The 19,193-nt window shown below is 42.4% G+C and overlaps 1 long non-coding RNA gene across 1 annotated transcript in view; it reads left to right on the forward strand.

The window, feature by feature from the left end:
- Positions 1–1,665: 1,665 nt before the first annotated feature.
- LOC144499152 (uncharacterized) overlaps positions 1,666–19,193 on the forward strand; it is a 140,858-nt gene continuing 123,330 nt past the window's right edge. Inside the window, exon 1 of the long non-coding RNA XR_013498787.1 lies at positions 1,666–1,834. This is a non-coding gene — a long non-coding RNA (uncharacterized LOC144499152). The remainder of the gene's footprint in view (positions 1,835–19,193) is intronic.

The following is a 19,193-nucleotide window of genomic DNA, read 5'->3' on the forward strand; positions in this document are numbered from 1 at the left end:
ACTCCTGTGACTGGCAGGCTAACTCTCTCACATTTGCCATTGGCATTCAGCTTAATGTTGACAGAAATATTGAGGCTTTCATCTCTAGGAATATAACACAGGTTTAGCCAAGCTCTCAAAATAACTCAACCACTTTGCTAAGTCCTGTGAAATCATTTTTGGACACCCATAAAGGCAAATGGTGAGGTGCCCAAAATACTATTGTAGAGGTCAAAAGCACAAAAGGATGGCAGCTCTGTGTCAGGTTTTTGCTGAGTAATCCAAAAATAATCCTTGCGCTCTCTCCATAATTCTGTAGGCTTCACTCTTTGAGATACTTATCCTTTTTTTTTGTAAGGGATGCTATGGCCTCTGCCTGAACTAATCAACAGCAAAACATTCCATGCTCCAACAATTTTCTGCAAAAGAAAATTTCTCTTAACCTATATTTTCTCACTGGCTTAGTAATAATGTAAAGTTGATAATCTTTTCTCACTAAATGTTGAACCAGAGGCCTTTCCCTGGCTTGTGTCCGGTGTGGAGATGCCGGCGTTGGACTGGGGTAAGCACAGTAAGAAGTCTCACAACACCAGGTTAAAGTCCAACAGGTTTATTTGGTAGCAAATACCATAAGCTTTCGGAGCACAGCTCCTTCGTTAGATGGAGTGGATATCTGTTCTCAAACAGTGCAAACAGACACAGAAATCAAATTACAGAATACTGATTAGAATGCAAATCTCTACAGCCAGCCAGTTCTTATATGTACAGACAATGTGGGTGGAGGGAGCATTCAACACAGGTTAAAGAGATGTGTATTGTCTCCAGACAGAACAGCTAGTGAAATTCTGCAAGTCCAGGAGGCAAGCTGTGGGGATTACTGATAATGTGACATAAATCCAACATCCTGGTTTAGGCCGTCCTCATGTGTGCGGAACTTGGCTATCAGTTTCTGCTCAGCGACTCTGCGCTGTCGTGTGTCGTGAAGGCCGCCTTGGAGAACGCTTACCTGAAGATCCAAGGCTGAATGCCCGTGACTGCTGAAGTGCTCCCCCACAGATGTGTCCGGTGTCCATTACTTTTAGTTCTTTGTTTAAAATCATCACTGCTGGCTGTTTGCTGGACCCATTTCTAGTGTCTTTGCTCGAGGCCGTCACTTCTGGGGCCTTGCAGAAGCCCATAGGATTTGACTGTTTGAAGGGACCCTTCATTTTTTACTCTTCAGTAGAACAATTATGTCCCTATCCTCTTTCAGTGCATCCCTATTTACTCTGTCTTCACATCAGCTGTTTCTGCTTTCAAAGTTTTCACTGCTATCATTCTCCCAGCTTCTTTTACCCATTTGTGTACTCTTTAAGATTTTCTTCTCCCTTCATAATTCACTATACCTACTTTTTTAACAGCAGGAGACGTATTCGCTCTCATTCCAAGTTCTGTTCATTTAATGTATGAAAAGTGGTTTTAGGTAAAGTAACTTACCAAGCATTTCCTATAGTCCTTTCTCTTTTCCTTATTCCCCAGGAGGCAGGAAATGCAACCGAAGTTCAGGGTTTGGTTTTGCTTTATGTGAAGGTACGCAGCAATTGGCTGTGCAAAAAAATGTCTTCAAGGCTGGGCAGCTCCCTCCCAGTAATTCTAATAGTCTTCCAAAGAGCCTTTCCAGAGGTTGCAGTATAGTGGGACGCACACTGCACTATACTGTGTGAGCAAATGCTGCACTGCTCCAGACGCTGCTGTTCTAGAAGCAGAATTAATTATCTGTGCTGAGGGGGAGAAGGTGAATCTCAGAAGGGTGTTTCTTCTAAAAAAAGATTCCACGTACGGAAAATGAATTAGCTAACAAAAGGAGGCTTTGAAAGTGAGTAAGTTTAACAATGAATTTTAGAAACAAAGGAACCTAGAAGGGCAGCTGTATGGCAGAGAAGTTTTTGTCTGTTCATGGGGAAGCTTTTTTTGCTTGTAAAGCTATTGATGTTACTGAATTACTATAACTACTATTAGAGTTTTAGGGAAGACTGATCGAGCTTTTCAAAGCTTTCAAGTAAGAGTTAAACAACAATATGCAAGATACATCAAATATCAATGTACAGAGAAATATCGTGATTTTTATGTGTTCCAAATATTTAGCTGCTGTATGCTACAGATAATGGGATACGAATTCCTCTGGGTGATATGTGTAAACACTTTGTTACTGATTTCCTCTTTTTAATATATTTTAATGAGGTCATACTCTGAAACCGAACAGGGGTAAAATGTTATTACATACAATGGATTCTTACCCTATATTATTTGGTAAAAAGTTAGCTGGGTTAAAGGAAATAAGTGAGGAACAATTGTGTTGATGTACTGATAACACTGTGTAGTGCTAACAAGTAGTATGGAGCACTCGAATTCCTCAAAGGTTGTTAAATATAATTTTTTAAAAATAATCAAGAGTTCCCCTTGAAAGAAAGTCCCATGGATTATTTAGTGGATGGTAAATATTAATTGGATTAAGGAAAAACAGATGATATTGTGGTGAAGGAGGGATATATTGAAAGATCGGCACAGACAAGCATGCCTTGAGCACAGCATAATGCATGACAAGTACTTAGTATGAAGGAGCAGGAGGTTATTAAATGGACATATCAAGTTTTGAGAAAGCAAATTTTAAGGTCACACTGGGAAGGACAATTTTGGAAAAGGTATTAGAAAGTATACAGCAAACAGAAATGAAAGTCTTTTAATATATTAGTAAAGATGAAAGTGTAAAATGTATTATATCTTAAAAGTTTTGTGCAAGGCAGGAACTTCCTTTATGCATCATATGATCCCCCCATACCCCGAACATTTTAGCAGTCACACTTAAGACTTTGACTGGTCCTCTGATCCAGACGAGCAATACCAAAGGTGAATGGGAAAATAGCAGCAGAGCACAATGATTTGTACTGTTCCCTGCAATTGCCTGTCTTCCTTCCATATACTACTGAAATGAAACTTCATTGTGCAGAATGGTTGAGGTTCAACATAAATTAACTATCCAGTCTCAAATCAGCAATTGCAAAACATAAGACATGCGTCCAAAGATGTGCGGGTTAGGTTGATTGGCTAGGTTAAAAAAATTGCCCCTTAGAGTCCTGGGATGCATAGGTTAGAGGGATTAGCGGGTAAAATATGTAGGGGTAGGGCCTGGGTGGGATTGTGGTCGGTGCAGACTCGATGGGCCGAATGGCCTCCTTCTGCACTGTAGGGTTTCTATGATTCTATGATTTCTATGATTTCTATGACAACAAGATAGCTGAATCATGCTGGTTATCCCTTTTCATCTCCTTTTGTTTTATGTGATGATTCAATACATTTTTCATCACAATCGCTTGCAGTTCCCTCACAAAATAGGTCAATACCTAAGCAGAGTGATTCAATTCACATTTAAAGATGAATTAGATCAATTCCTAATTACTGACGTTAAAGAGGCATACGGGAGTGGGATAAGAAAAATGAGGAATTCTCAATACAAGTGCTGAAACAGGACCCGCGTGACAGAATGAGATAGATTGACTTAGTTACTCTGTTGTGTTCTTAAACTTGAGCTTTAAAGCTATAAAACTTTTCCAACAGCATATGGTGAAACCATTAGCAAGCAGGGAACTCATGATATTCTTTAATCAGTGGACATAAGGGGCCTGGATAAAGCTTCATTTGAGATTTCCAATTTTCGCAGTAACAAGCAGTTCACCATTAATGTCAAGAGACAAGCAACTATTTAAAACCTCGTACGTGCAATTAATTGTCTTTCTTAGCAAGCAGAAAGTGAGCTCATTGAAATTAGTTCTTATTTAATGGAAAAGGTGAAGAAAATGACTAGGTGCTGTGAATTAGATATTTGAAAAGCATACTGTTTATTAAATGAAAGTTGCAAGAGTGATTGGGTGGTACAGTGGACTGTTGTGAATCCGAGGTGTAAATCTAGCCCAGATCAATGGGTGAAAGTCTCCCTGGTCCACAGCCTATACGTTCATACAGTTTCAGCCGAGGTGTACATGGGCCTGGGCCCAGAGCACAAAACCTCCCTTAATACAGCACTAAATTAACACACAGAGGCTAGCAATGAGAAACAGAAAATGTTACCCTCGTGCTGAATGGGGGCATCTGCAATTTGGAGTTGGGTCATTTTGATGGTGTGGAGTAAAAGGATTTTCACTCTGTATTTAATTCTATGCTCATATACCTTGTCTTGGGCATGCTTCAGAAAAAGGAAGTTAAAAAAAAAAACTTGACTGTAATGCCCAATTTTCATTGCACTGCTTCAGCAAAAAGGACTAGAAAGAAATCAAATGCGAGGTTATGGACGAGAAATGTGACTTTCTAGACAGCCCCTGACATTAAAACCAAACACATCTTCACCTTTATTTATGGTTACTGGCTCTGGCTGCCTTTGTCGAATGCCTTTCCATTGTTTAATGAACTGATGAGGAGACGGGATCTTATGGGTTCGGCCTCGTGAAGATTTGAATTTCTTGATAACGTACTGGCAGCTTTACTTCAGCTTTCTGGGCCCGAAGCTCTAGAATTCTCCCTAAAACCTACTCTGCCTCTTTGCCCCTCTCTCTCCTAATTTAAGGTGTTCCTTAAAACAAGCATTGTCATGCATTTTGGCCATCTGTCCTACAAATGCTTTAAGTGGCAGTGTCAACTTTTCTTTGAGAACGCTGCTGTGAAGTTTATTCTATTCAAGGAGCTATTTAAATACAAGTGGTTGTAGTTGATGATAAGAAACTTGTAAACTTCTTGGTAAATCTCAGAATGTTGGTGCCGAATTTATGGATTTACCCTTTGAACTGCATGTATTATGACAAAATTCTAATTCCTGATATTGGATTTTAAAATGACAATTACAACACTTTCTTTTTTATTTTCTTAAAGCTACCATTTCCTGTGAACCTTATACCCTTTAACCATTCCTATTAAGAGCAGTGCTGCTTCTCTCAGTTCAAATGGTTAAATCAGACAAATATTTCTGAACTTTTTCTAAGAATGTAAATATTTAATGGGTGTAGTCTTCTCTTATTTGATTTGAAAGTTCATCCACTTTGATGTCACCCAGGAACAACGAAACTTTCAGCTTTTTGGAGAGTTGTTTAAACATTTCAGGTGCACGAGTTCTGGAACTTGCCCAGATTCTCCCAAATTGTGCAACTTGTAGGTTAGTTTTAGTGCATAAAAGGCAAAACCCGTGATAGCACAGATGGGACTCAGTTATTTGGTTCGAGGTCCATTTGAGGAGCTAATTTTAGTGCTGTACACAAGAAAGCTGGAAGCACATTTACTTGATAAATACTTGGTCAAATTTCAAGATTTTTCCAGTAAAGAAAAATCATTAAATCGTAAAAACACAGAAGTAGGACATTTGGCCCATCGTGCTAGTGCTGTCTTTCTGAAAGGGCTATCCAATTAGTCCCATTCCCCTGCTCTTTCTCCATAGCCCTGTTTCTTTTTCAAGTATTTATGCTGTTATATTTTCAAAATTAATATTGAATCTGCTTCTGTCACTTCCAGACAGTGTATTTTAGGTTATAATTGTGCTAAAAAATACTTTGTCCTTGCTTCTTTTGCCAATTATCTTAAATATGTGCCCTTTGGTTACTGACCATCCTGTCAGTGGAAGCAGCTCTCCCTATCTACCCTATCAAAATACTTTATAAAAAGTTTTCCACCGATATATAATGTAGCTATACAGACATTTGAAGGAGGGGGCAGAAAGTATAAAATGCATTCCTAGTAATGTTACTTTCAGCTTGTAAACCAAAGCTCTGAATTAAAAGTATGCAATGATACCACCTCCACCAACTTAGGCATAAAGTTCCAAAGTTGCACAGCCCTCTGAGAGAAAACAATTCTCCACATCTCTGCACTAAAAGGGCAACCCTTAATTTTAAAGCAGTGTTACCTAGTTCTGGGCTCACCCACAAGAGGAAACATCCTTTCCGCTTCCACCTTGTCAAGACCATTCAAGATCTTATACACTTAAATCAAGTCACCCCTCACTCTTCTAAACTCCAGAGGAAACAAGCCCAGTCCGTCCAACCTATCCTCATTAGACAACCCGCTCATTCCAGGTATTTCGATGTAGAAGTGTATCACATGACATATTCGATCACCATAGGTATCCAGGGAGCCTTCTGGAACTATTTCAAGCAATGAATAACTTGAGTAAATAAGGGTCACTATTCACCAATGTTATTGGAACACGCTTTTTCAATTTTGCCATATCTCAGTGCCTGATGGCTGTGGTAATGTGGTGTCTTTAAGGAGTGTTCCCTGAAGGTCACATGATCAGGCTGGCCTTTAGGAGTGTTGAGGTGAGAAACTGAGCCAATCAGGTGCACGGGTGTGTATTCCGGGTTGGGGAGGAGTGTTATATACTCACATAGTTAATTATGCCTGAATCTTTGTTGTAAAGCTGCTGTTTGTGATTTATATAAACGATCTGGAAGAAGGTGTAACTGGGGTGATCAGTAAGTTTGCAGATGACACGAAAATGGCTGGACTTGCAGATAGTGAGGAACATTGTCAGAGGCTACAGGAGGATATAGATCGGCTGGAAATTTGGGCAAAGAAATGGCAGATGGAGTTCAATCCAGATAAATGCGAAGTGATGCATTTTGGTAGAACTAACGTAGGGGGGAGCTATATGATAAATGGCAGAACCATAAAGGGTGTAGATATGCAGAGGGACCTGGGTGTGCAAATCCACAGATCCTTGAAGGTGACGTCACAGGTGGAGAAGGTAGTGAATAAGGCATATGGCATGCTTGCCTTTATAGGACGTGGCATAGAGTATACAAGTTGGGGTCTGATGTTGCAGTTGTATAGAACGTTGGTTCGGCCGCATTTGGAATACTGCGCCCAGTTCTGGTCGCCACACTACCAGAAGGACGTGGAGGCTTTAGAGAGAGTGCAGAGGAGGTTTACCAGGATGTTGCCTAGTATGGAAGGGCTTAGTAATGAGGAGAGATTGGGTAAACTGGGGTTGTTCTTACTGGAAAGACGGAGGATGAGGGGTGACCTAATAGAGGTGTATAAAATTATGAAAGGCATAGATAGGGTGAACGGTGGGAAGCTTTTTCCCAGGTCGGTGGTGACGTTCACGAGGGATCATAGGCTCAAGGTAGTGGAGGGGGGGGGGGGGGGGGGGGGCGGGGTGAGGTTTAACACGGATATCAGAAGGACGTATTTTACACAGAGGGTGATGGGGGCCTGGAATGCGCTGCCGGGCAAGGTGGTGGAGGCGGACACACTGGGAGCGTTTAAGACTTATCTAGATAGCCACATGAACGGAGTGGGAATGGAGGGATACAAAAGAATGGTCTCTTTTGGACCAGGGAGCGGCGCAGGCTTGGAGGGCCAAAGGGCCTGTTCCTGTGCTGTATTGTTCTTTGTTCTTTGTAAAGCCATACAATCCCTGCAGTTCAGATAACTATTCATCATTGGCAATAAATTCTTTGTTACTTTGAGCCACAGTGAGTCTCCTGTGATTTATTACAATGGGCTCCATGCTAAACCTATCCAGCAACTTATGGTTCTAACAGGCAAGAAATAAACCTTTCCCAGCGCTATTTATAGGGGTCATGCAGTACTTCCAGGTGAGTTGCTGGTTCATCATTTCAGCCTGATGATCAACCTCTGCGTCCTTAAAACTGTTTTTCAACTCTGGCCCTTCAGCGCCGCAAACAACATCATCTTGATGTGGGATCAGCGCAGTCTGCCCTACGGGATGCATGGCATCATCAAGGGTATTGGCAGAGTGGGGTGGCAGGAGACCAGACATATTCTCAATTTGGGAAACGGCATAGGTTCCTCTCTCATAGAGCCAAGGCCGTGAACCTGGGATTGTGCCAAAATTCCTATGGCTCTATTTGAGAACAGAGCACAGAAACATTAAGCACTTGTTTCCTGAAATGTTTTCCTCATATCACCACGAGTTATTTTGCCAATTGCCCTCGAAACCTAATGATTGTTGACCTTTCGGCCATTTTTCTTTTATTTAATCTACCTAAACCCTGCATTATTTTAAATACTTCCTTGCTCTAAGGAAAATATCCAAGTTTCTCTAGCCTACCCACATAGTTGTAATTCCTTATCCCTCAAGCAATTCTCATAAATCTCTTCTGTACCTTCTTCAAAGCATTAACTTCCTTCACAAAGCATGGTGCCCAGAATTGGAACTATTGTCCAACTGGCGCCTAACAAATGATTTATTTAAGTTTTAGCATAGTGATGTTTGTGCTTTTTGCCTCTAATTATAAACCCCAGAACCCCAAATACTGCATCACAGATGTCAGTCTTCAGCCAATTTGATTCACTCCATGTGATATTAACAAATATCAAAGATGGGTGAGATCCTAAATGAATATTTCTCATCAGTATTTACTGTTGAGAAAAGCATGGATGTTAGGGAACTTGGAGAATTAAATATTGATGTCTTGAGGAGTGTACATATTACAGAGGAGGTGGTGCTGGAAGTCTTAAAGCTCATCAAGGTAGATAAATCTGCGGGACCTGATGAGGTATATCCCAGGACATTGTGGGAGGCTAGGGAGGAAATTGCAGGTCCCCTAGCCGAGATATTTGAATCATCGATAGTCACGGGTGAGGTGCCTGAAGAGTGGAGAGTGGCAAATGTTGTGCCTTTGTTTAAAAAGGGCTGCAGGGAAAAACCTGGGAACTACAGGCCAGTTAGCCTCACATCTGTGGTGGGTAAATTGTTGCAAGGTATTTTGAGAGACAGGATCTACAGGCATTTAGAGACGCAAGTACTAATTATTGACAGTCTGCATGGCTTTGTGAGTGGAAAATCATGTCTCACAAATTTAATTGAGTTTTTTGAAGGGGTAACCAAGAAGGTAGATGAGGGCAGTGGAGTTGATGTTGTCTACATGGACTTTAGCAAGGCCTTTGACAAGGTACCGCATGGTAGGTTGTTGCATAAAGTTAAATCTCACGGGATCCAGGGTGAGGTATCTAAATGGATACAAAATTGGCTTCTTGACAGAAGCCAGAGGGTAGTTGTAGAGAGTTGTTTTTCAAACTGGAGGACTGTGACCAGTGGTGTGCGTCAGGGATCAGTGCTGGGCCCACTGTTATTTGTCATTTATAATAATGATTTGGATGAGAATATAGGGGGCATGGTTAGTAAGTTTGCAGATGACACCAAGATTCATGGCATGGTGGACAGTGAGGAAGGTTATCTCCAATTGCAGTGGGATCTTGATCAATTGGGCCAGTGGGCTGACGAATGGCAGATGGAGTTTAGTTTAGACAAATGCGAGGTAATGCATTTTGGTAGATTGAACCAGGGCAGGACTTACTCAGTTAATGGTAGGGCATTGGGGAGAGTTACAGAACAAAGAGATCTAGGGCTACAGGTTCATAGTTCCTTGAAAGTGGAGTCACAGGTGGACAGAGTGGTGAAGAAGGCATTCGGCATGCTTGGTTTCATCGGTCAGAACATTGAATTCAGGAGTTGGGGCGTCTTGTTGAAGTTGTACAAGACATTGGTAAGGCCACACTTGGAATACTGTGTGCAATTCTAGGCACCCTATTATAGAAAAGATATTATTAAACTAGAAAGAGTGCAGAAAATATTTACTAGGATGCTACCGGGACTTGATGGATTGAGTTATAAGGAGAGGCTGAATAGACTGGGACTTTTTTCTCTGGAGCGTAGAAGGCTGAGGGGTGACCTTATATAGGTCTACAAAATAATGAGGTGCATAGACAAGATAGATATCAGTATCTTTTCCCAAAGGTAGGGGAGTCTAAAACTAGAGGGCATAGGTTTAAGGTGAGGGGGGAAGAGATACAAAAGTGTCCAGAGGGGCAATTATTTCACACAGAGGGTGGTGAGTGTCTGGAACAAAGAGCCAGAGGTAGTAGTAGAGGTGGGTACAATTTTATCTTTTAAAAAGCATTTAGATAGTTACATGGGTATGATGGGATATGGGCCAAGTGCGGGAAATTGGGATTAGCTTAGGGGTTTTTTAAAAAAAAGGCGGGGGGGCATGGACTAGTTGGGCCGAAGGGCCTGTTTCCATGCTGTAAACCTCTATGACTCTAAATTGCTGAAGGCATTGGAATCTGCAATGTCTATGGGCCCTGACAATATTCTGGTGATAGTACTGAAGACTTGTGTTCCAGAACTTGCTACGCCCCTAGCTAATCTGTTCCCATACAGCTACAACACTGGCATCTACCCAGCAAAGTGGAAAATTGCCCAAGTATGTCCTGTACATGAGAAACAGGACAATTCCAACCCAGTCAATTATCTCCCATCAGTTTACTCTCGATCATCAGTAAGGTGATGGAAGAAGTCATCAACAGTGCTGTCAAGCGGAACTTACTCAGCAATAACCTGCTCATGGATGCTCAGTTGGGATTCTGCCAGGGTCACTCAGCTCCTGACCTCATTACAGCCTTGGATCAAACACTGAAAACAAAGCAAGCCTCCAGAGGTGAGGTGAGAGTGACTGCCCTTGATATCAAGGCAGCAACATAAGTATGGCATCTACGAGCTCTAGCAAAACTGGAGTCAATGGGAATCTGGGGAAAACCCTCCACTGGTTTGTGTAATACCTGCCACATAGAAAGATGGTTGTAGTTGTTGGAGGTCTATCATATCAGTTCCAGGACATCACTGCAGGAGCTCCTCAGGGCCAAACATCATCAGCTGCTTCATCAATGACTTTCCTTCGAGCATAATGTCAGAAGTGGGGATGTTCACTGGTAACTGCGCAATGTTCAGCATCATTCATGACTCTTCAGATACTGAAGCACTCCATATCCAAATGCAGCATGATCTGGACAATATCCAGGCTTGGGTTGACAAGGGGCAAGTAACACAAGTGCCAGGCAATGACCATCTCCAACAAGAGAGGATCTAACATTACCCTTTGACATTCAATGGTATTACCATCACTGAATCCCCCACTTTGAACATTCTGGGGGTTACCATTGAACAGAAACTGAACTGGACTAGTCATATAAATACTATGGATATAAGATCTGGTCAAAGGCTAGGAATCCTGAGGTGAGTAACTCACCTCCTGACTCCCCAAAACCTGTTCACCATCTACAAGGCGCAAGTCAGGAATGTGATGGAATATTCTCCCCTTGCCTGGATGAGTGCAGCTCCAACAACACTCAAGAAACTTGACACTATCCAGGACAAATCAACCCACTTGTTTACTGCCCCTTCCACAAACATTTAATCTCTCCACCACTGATGAACACTGGCAGCCGTGTGTACCATCTACAAGATGTATGAAGGACCCTTTGGCAGCATCTTCCAAACCCATGACCACTACCATCTAGAAGGACAAGGGCAGCTGATACCTGGGAACACCAGCACCTGGAGATTCCCTTCCAAATCACTCACCATCCTGGCTTGGAAATATATAACAGTTTCTTCACTTTCGCTGAGGCAAAACACTAGAATTTGCTCCCTAACAGCACCGTGGGTGTACCTATATCTCAGGGAATGCAGTGTTTCAAGAAGGCAGCTCACCACCACATTCTCAAGGGCAACTAGGGATGGGCAATAAATGCTGCCTAGCCAGCAATACCCGAATCCTGAATTTAAAAAAAAACTGTCTTGCTAGATTCAAAGATTTATACAGTCACACTTTTAAAATTGCACCATTGAGCCTAATTGTTTCCTTTCATTCCATCAGCCCATCTTTGTCTTATAGAAAAATCTAGGACTATTTTTCTTACTGTTTACTACATTTTCAAGATTCATATCATCTGCAGATTTCAGAATTGTGCCGTGTACCTCCAAACCTCACTGTTACACAGTTTGGCTGTGGTTCTAGTGCTGAATCCTGGGGAACATCACTGTACACTTCCTCCAGTCTGATAATTAGCCATTCACCACAGCACTCTGCTTTATATTACTTAGCCAATTTTGCTTTCTTCTGTTACTACCCATTTTATTTTCAATTTTGCTAAAAGAAAACCCAATATGTAATAGTTTATCAAAGGCCTTTTGTAAGTTCATATCTCGACATTGACTGCACTACTCTCATTTACCTTCACTGTTGCCGCATCCAGAAGCTCAATCCAGTCAGTTAAACACAATTTTCCCCTAAACCCGTACTGGTTTTCTTTTATTAGTTCATGATTGTCCAAGTGGCTTTTACTTTTCTCCCAGATTATTGCTCCTTAATGTTTCTCCACCATCTATGTTAAGCTGACTTGCCTGTATTCTCCCCTTATTTGAACAATGGTGTTACATTTGCAATTCTCTGAGATCTGAGCAAGATGGGATGTGTGTGGTCAGCAACTTTGCAATTTCTACATTTGTTTCCCCTCAGCAACTTAGGATGTACCCAACCCAAACAGGTGACTTTAGTACTTCCCCTTTATCGTTTTTATCTGATTCAGTATCCCAACAACTTCCATGTTGACCATGGTTTTGGAAAAGCTACCTTTCTTGGTAAACTGATGCAAAGGGCTCACTTAATACCTCAGCCAGTGTGCATGTCCTCTGGCTGCCTTCAATTTGCATCTGTGATGCCCAATATCTGGCTCCCCCAACACAATCATGCAGCCAATGAATGGTGTGGCTAACTCTGACCAAGTGCCTGACCCATAATAGTAGGCAGCATAAATATTACATGCTGTGTGAGATCACAGCAAAAAATACATGTCCAATGGATTTCCATTTTTCTTTTCATTTTATGGGATGTGGGTGTCATTGGTTAGGCCTTTGGGCTCTAACCTGTCCCCATCATTCCTCTGCTAACCCTTTTAGCATTTATATGCCACTGAAAGGCTTTGGATGCCCTTCTATATTGGCTACCAAACTGCTCTCACAGTGGTTCTTTGCCTTCCTTTCCTTTTACACTTCTCCTCTGTACTTTTTATATATAGCCCGATTCTTCCTTGTTTTATCACACTGATATGTCATTTGTGCCTCCCTTTCATTGCTTCACCTCATTTTTCAACTCCTTCTTGATCTAGGGACCTCGGGCTTTGCTTGTCCGCCGTTTCTTCGTTTACAAGGTCAATGTTTGGAATTCAGCTTCAACGATACAGAAAATATTCTGAATAGCGATACTGAAAATGATGGGAGTATAAACAGTGGGCTTTCTTCGCAATGCTGGTAAGTTCATTGACCTTTTTACAGCATTGCAAGCCATTTCCTTGCAGCTAAATTCCCAGCATTGACCTCTTCCACAACCACTATGCATTGTCAGTTGTGTTGTTGGTTGGAGGACATGAAGAGTGAGGCTCCATGGAAGAAAGAAGATCTCCTTCCTCAAGCCCACTGCCAAAATCAGGACCTACAGCACAGCATCAAGGAACTTTTGGATGCGATCAGTAGATCTTGGAACCATTTTTCCGCATACAAGTTTTCCCTGTTGTCTATAGCCAGTGTGCATGTCCTCTGGCTGCCTTCAATTTGCATCTGTGATGCCCAATGTCTGGCTCCCCCAACACAATCATGCAGCCAATGAATGGTGTGGATAGCTCTGACCAAGTACCTGACCCATAATAGTTAGTAGGCAGCATAAGTATTCCATGCTGTGTGAGATCACAGCAAAAAATACATGCCCAACCCTCTATATTCCCTTTCCTAAGCACAGTGAAATCTTTACTTCTGAACATCATCCCAGGGCCAATTGATTATGATATTCTGCCCACAAGAGTTGGAACTGTCAACAGCAGTTAGTGCATTAGTCACATGTCCACTAGCCTGTTACCACTAGAAGATTAGTATCAACAGCACTGAAAAATACTTATGTTCTGCTCGTCTGGCTGAACCCAAAGTTGAAAAGCAGAACACACCATTCACTAATTTTATCATTCAATTGATATTCTAACCCAAATGTTAATCCTGTCCTCTCATAAAATTACTGATGGCGCTAATCCCAAATTGCTTCCTTGTATAATTAACATGAAATATTTATTATCCTTATCTGTTCACTCACTTCACCTCTTTGGAGCGTCCACCCATGCTCCATTGTATTTATTCTCAGGGTAATTGTAAATAGTTTTTTGGAGTTTAAAGTTTTGATACATTGAAGTGTCTTGAATAACATAATAATATTCCCTTGCAGTGTTCTCGACTCTAGTTTCATAAATCTGACTTAACTGTTTAACCTCAGTTATCAGCACTGTGGCAAAATAAAATTCATTGATGGGGCCATCTCAGTGTACCAATATCTTGATGGCATTTCACCTAATTGGTTTTAATGGTTTTAAATGTGAAAATCTTTGAGGATGTGAATGTAACTGTTGTAGGTTACAAGGCCCCTTGCTGAAATATAGCCATGCATAATAAGCCACGAAAAGCTATAATATTGTACAAAGGTTTGGCATGGATCAGTGGCATGTCTATAACAGGCTAATCAGCAACATGTTGTGATATGCATACTTGGGCCATCTACCCAGAGGTGGTGTTGAGTTATTTCTGGCCTCTTGCACATCTCCAATGTTCATCACTTCACCATTGGCAGCTGCTCTAAGCCCTGGAATTTCCTCTCTAGATATTTCTGCCTCTCTACCTCTGTCTCTGATTTTAAGATGCGGCTTAAGATCTATTTCCTTGATCAAGCATCTGTTCACCTGTCCTGTTGTCACTTCATTTGGGTTGATATAAAATTTCATTTGATACCACTCCTGTGAAGAGATTTGGAATATTTTACTGTGTTCATGGTGCTAACTCAAAGCTCGTTGTTACTATCTTTCTTGGCAGTCTTCTTCAGGTGTGGCATTTTCTTCTGCATTGGTTCCAGGTTCTGGAGTTACAATGTGCAGCATTTACTCTGACTGTCACCTCCTGCCAACAAACTATATTGCTGAACTCTGTTCTTCACCCCCAGGCTTGGCATTCATCCCATATGGCAACACCTTCACTTAGCCAGTCATCATTCCAGTGGTACATTGTTTCATCACTCCAGTCTGCCTTTTCCTCAGGGTTCTGTTGCTCCATTCATTCTTTTCTTTGATTATAGTCTTTGGAAAGGATAAAACAATGCTCTACATTGTCCCATGAGGGCCTGGATTTATTGGATGGTGGGGTCTTGCTTCCCACCATTCAGAGAATTGGCCGGGAACACATCCCAACTGACTCTGAGTGCCCCACAGCCATTTCATACTCAGATGCATGTTAAGTGGTTGCAGGAGAGACTTTCAGCCCTCACAGCGACAGCGCTGCTGTGAGAAGAATTATTGCAGGAGGATGTTGGACCCTACATCTGGGCATTAGAGGCTCAGATAAGTTTAAGAGGTCTCAGGGTGGGGAGGATAGCAAAGGCCTGGTGGGGGGGAGGAAGCATGTGCACAAATGTGGTTTGAGGGAGAGGCTTGGTGGGGATGGGGGAGGGTGGGGGCAGGGAACTCCAGAGGCCACTGAATATTAAGGGAGGTGGGGTGCTTGCCCAACTTCAGAACGGTGCTTCTGATGGAACGCCCAATCCTTCTTACCCGAGATGTTACTCTGTTCTTTTTTGAGCTTCCCCCACAGAAGTTCAATCCTCCCATCAGCCTAAAAATTAAAGCTTGGGCGGGAATTTATTGACCACTTAAGGACCTCAATTGGGGCAAGGTTGAGCTTATTGTCCAAGGAAAATCGTTGTGTGGTCAGGATGGGTGGGAAACCAGAGGAAATCACATCCCTTCAATTTGACGTGCTCTCCTGACAGCCTTAAAACCCACTGATGGGGGAGCATAACATTCTGGCCAATGGTCTTTCTTTCAAAAGTTACTCATGGACATGTACCTTTGTGTAAAAGGTGTCCGAGAGCTTCTCCTACTTTTTCTGCCAAACTCCTGACACTGTGACCATGACACATTGCGTAATACTGTCACTAAAATATTACCATGGCACGCATGTACAATTGCGTGGTGCTTTCTGTTCTTGGCTGCAATGACAAGTTGGCCATTAAAGCTGGATTTTTTGCCAGAAGCTAGATGGCAAAGTTCGGTCAAGGAGTTTAGTCAACAGAAGAGAATCAAACAAAGCTGAACAGGAGGTCAGAACCTTGGCCAGCTCTTTGTCCCTAATCCTAACATCTGCCATTTTTGTTCATTATTCCACAAATAACGTAATTGCAAGAGTGGGTGAGGTCATTTTACACATTATTTCCGAGGAATACATCAGTGTTAATTTTTAATTAGGAGGCTGACATCTGTGGATGTTTCGATCAAGCTGTGTAGCTCAAATTGGATGCAATGATAGATTTGACATGGAGGGATAATATCACCAGTCCTTCCTGTAGCAACTTCCGTCAGCTCCTCAACCCGTGTTCAGATAGGGCATGAGGAAAAAACATTGGGCAGAAATTCCCCCCCCAAAAAACTAAGTGCTATACTGGTAAGAAAACCGAACCGAACCGAGCTGGTCTGTCAGGCACACTCTGGGCCGCAATCGTCCACACTCAGTCATTTTTTTGGGACAGCGATATGTTGCGCACTGGTTCTGGATGATGCAGGGCATAAACATGCCAGTGAGCCCAGTTGCAACGTTTTCGGGCACTGTTTTGAAAGGGCACTCCGATCTTACAGTTCACTGGATGACACCCTCCCTCCTCCCATGGAGATCAGGATCACCCCCCACTCATCAGCGGCATGTTTCCCAATCCCCTCCCTGACATGGACTTCCGACATCAGGGCATTGGTACCCTCCCAATGGATCCCCCTTCGTGACCTTGGCATGCCACCCACCTCCACCCCCCCCCCCACCAATCAAGACCCTTGACATGCCCCCACCAATCAGGCTCCCTGGCATGTCCCCTTCATGTTCCACCCCTGCATGATCCCCCTGCACAACCCCCCACCCGCACAAAACCCTGGCTGCACGACTACCCCCATCCCAGAAACCTCCCCACCCCCTCATAGCTCCTTGTCTTAGCCCTCACTCAGGTCCCGCCCCCACTCAGGCCCCACCCCAACTCAGGCTCCACCCCTTTGGTACTACCCCTGGCAAAATGGCAGTGTCCAATTGGCATTGCTGGGGTGCCAAATAGGCACTGCCCAGCCATGTCCCTGACCACCCGAGCACTTCAATGCCCTTCAAGCCCAGTAGTGATTGTCACAGGTCTTGCGCCATGCCCAATGGTCGGAAGGTCCAGGGATCTGGGAGAATCTGGCGTTGAATTGTCTATTCATATTTAAATGCTGCTTTAAATATGCTGATTGGTCTCCTACCCTTTCTGGGTGCAGTCCGGCTTGCATCATTAGAAAGGGAGCGGAACGATTGCAAACTGTTTGGCGCTGGGCACGAAACCGAATTTTAGGCCGGCATGTTATTTTCCAGGAGCAGCGCCAGGCATGGCGAGGTCGGAAAATCACTCCCATTGTATCTGAAGTTTCTTCACAACACTCAGGCATATAGCTCAGAACATTTAGTGAAAGGGTCTTGTTCATGGCTAAACTATTACAGTTTAGAACAATTTTATATTAAGGAGATGAAGTTTGGCTAAAGGCCAGGATTAAAATGGAATATCGTCTTCTGTGATCAAACAGAAATCTATCTCAGACTATCCTGATTTCCCGACAGATCCAGCTGTTTCAATATGTGGCTGCGGATTGTGAAGTGCATTGTTTGTACAATGACCCTGCTCAGTTTTCCCAACTTCAATAAGAGAAAACCTCCGTTATAAAGTTCACGAATATTCTACTTCAGCAGTACCAAAAGGTTACAGCTTTTGGTTGGATTACATGATGTTAATGGTTCCCAACAAGGTTATCAGAAAATCATGAAATTCAATTACAAGATTACAATATGTATTCTTTCCAGCTTGAGGAAGCAACCAGCACTGTAGAGATTTGAAATGATTGTTAGACAATTGTGCAAAAATCTCAAATTACAGGCTCATTTCTTGAACTTTTGTCCTCATCCCTTCCCTTTTGTCCCAGAACCATGATAGGGTTTTGCTTGTTAATGGAACACACTCCACTATTTCCACCATCTATGGAATGATGCCACTCCTGCACACGTTTTCTCTTCCCTTCCTTTGCCTTTTCTGAAGGGACTGCTCCCACCAGATACTTTGATCAACATTGCTTCACTTACATTACCATACCATCTTCACCAGCAAACACAGAAGATGTAACACTTGCCTTTTTACCTCCTTCTTTCTCACCTTCCAGGGACACAAGATGAAAGAGCTTTTTACTTATTCATGATACAGTATTCATTATATTGGGTGTATCAAATGTTAATAGTGTGACCACTCAGTCCACAAACATAGTCTAAGCTCCCGGTCACCTTTCCCCACTCCCATTTTGACCTCTCTGTCCTTGGCCTCCTATGCTGCTGCAAGAAGTCCAATGGAAGCTGAGGAATTACATTTCAACTTTTGATTGGGCACTTAGCAGCTCCTGGACTCAAACCTTGATTTCAGCAATTTCAGATCATAACCACTGTTCCCATTTTCTCAACCAGCAGATGCTGGTCATGGATCTGTTGTTGGCGTTTCTCCTGACACTACTTCTGTTCCTTTATTTGTCCCTTTAGCATTAACTTGAACCATGCATCAACATCACCTCTCTTATCATTTTATATTTCCCGCATTCTACCCTATCACACCCTCATGTATTAAAATACATTGATTTATCTGTCTCATCAAAGGCAATATATGAATGCAAGTGTTTCTTTTATCCAACCAATCTTGCAAAAGTAACACGTTTATTTTGTGCATTTTATCCCCAACGGCATTTAATACAAATGTGCATATATTTTAAGGTTTCTTTATATAATGCTGAGAAAAATTCTGTGCAATTTTCTGGAGTCTCATAGGCTCTGGTTGTTCAGACATAGTAATTGTTTATATTGCTCCACTAACTTGTTCAAATCACATCAAACTCAAGCTTCTTATGCCCTTTTGAAAGAGGAGTTTCATCTTTAAATTCAAAAGTCATTAGCCTATGCATTGCTAATCCTTTCTGTTTATGAAGTGCTCGATTGCTGTGATATGCTGCCTTGCCTATCAATTAAGTGGTTTGAGCAACATGTGGGTTAAAATGCTTATCACCTCGTGAATCATGCGGTAGGTTGAAGTTGGATGGAACTATTTCCATGGAATTTTTCAATTTGGCCCAACTATGACCTGAACTTGAGGTCTTTGAGCTTATGTACGCATGTTCAAGGTCTGAAACCTGGGACTTTTCTAGGACAATTTGATATGCGTTAGGACAACCCAACCCACCCTCTTTACAGGGAAGGGGTTTAT

The sequence above is a fragment of the Mustelus asterias genome, chromosome 9 (genome assembly GCF_964213995.1).
Source record: "Mustelus asterias chromosome 9, sMusAst1.hap1.1, whole genome shotgun sequence".
Taxonomy (NCBI): domain Eukaryota; kingdom Metazoa; phylum Chordata; class Chondrichthyes; order Carcharhiniformes; family Triakidae; genus Mustelus; species Mustelus asterias.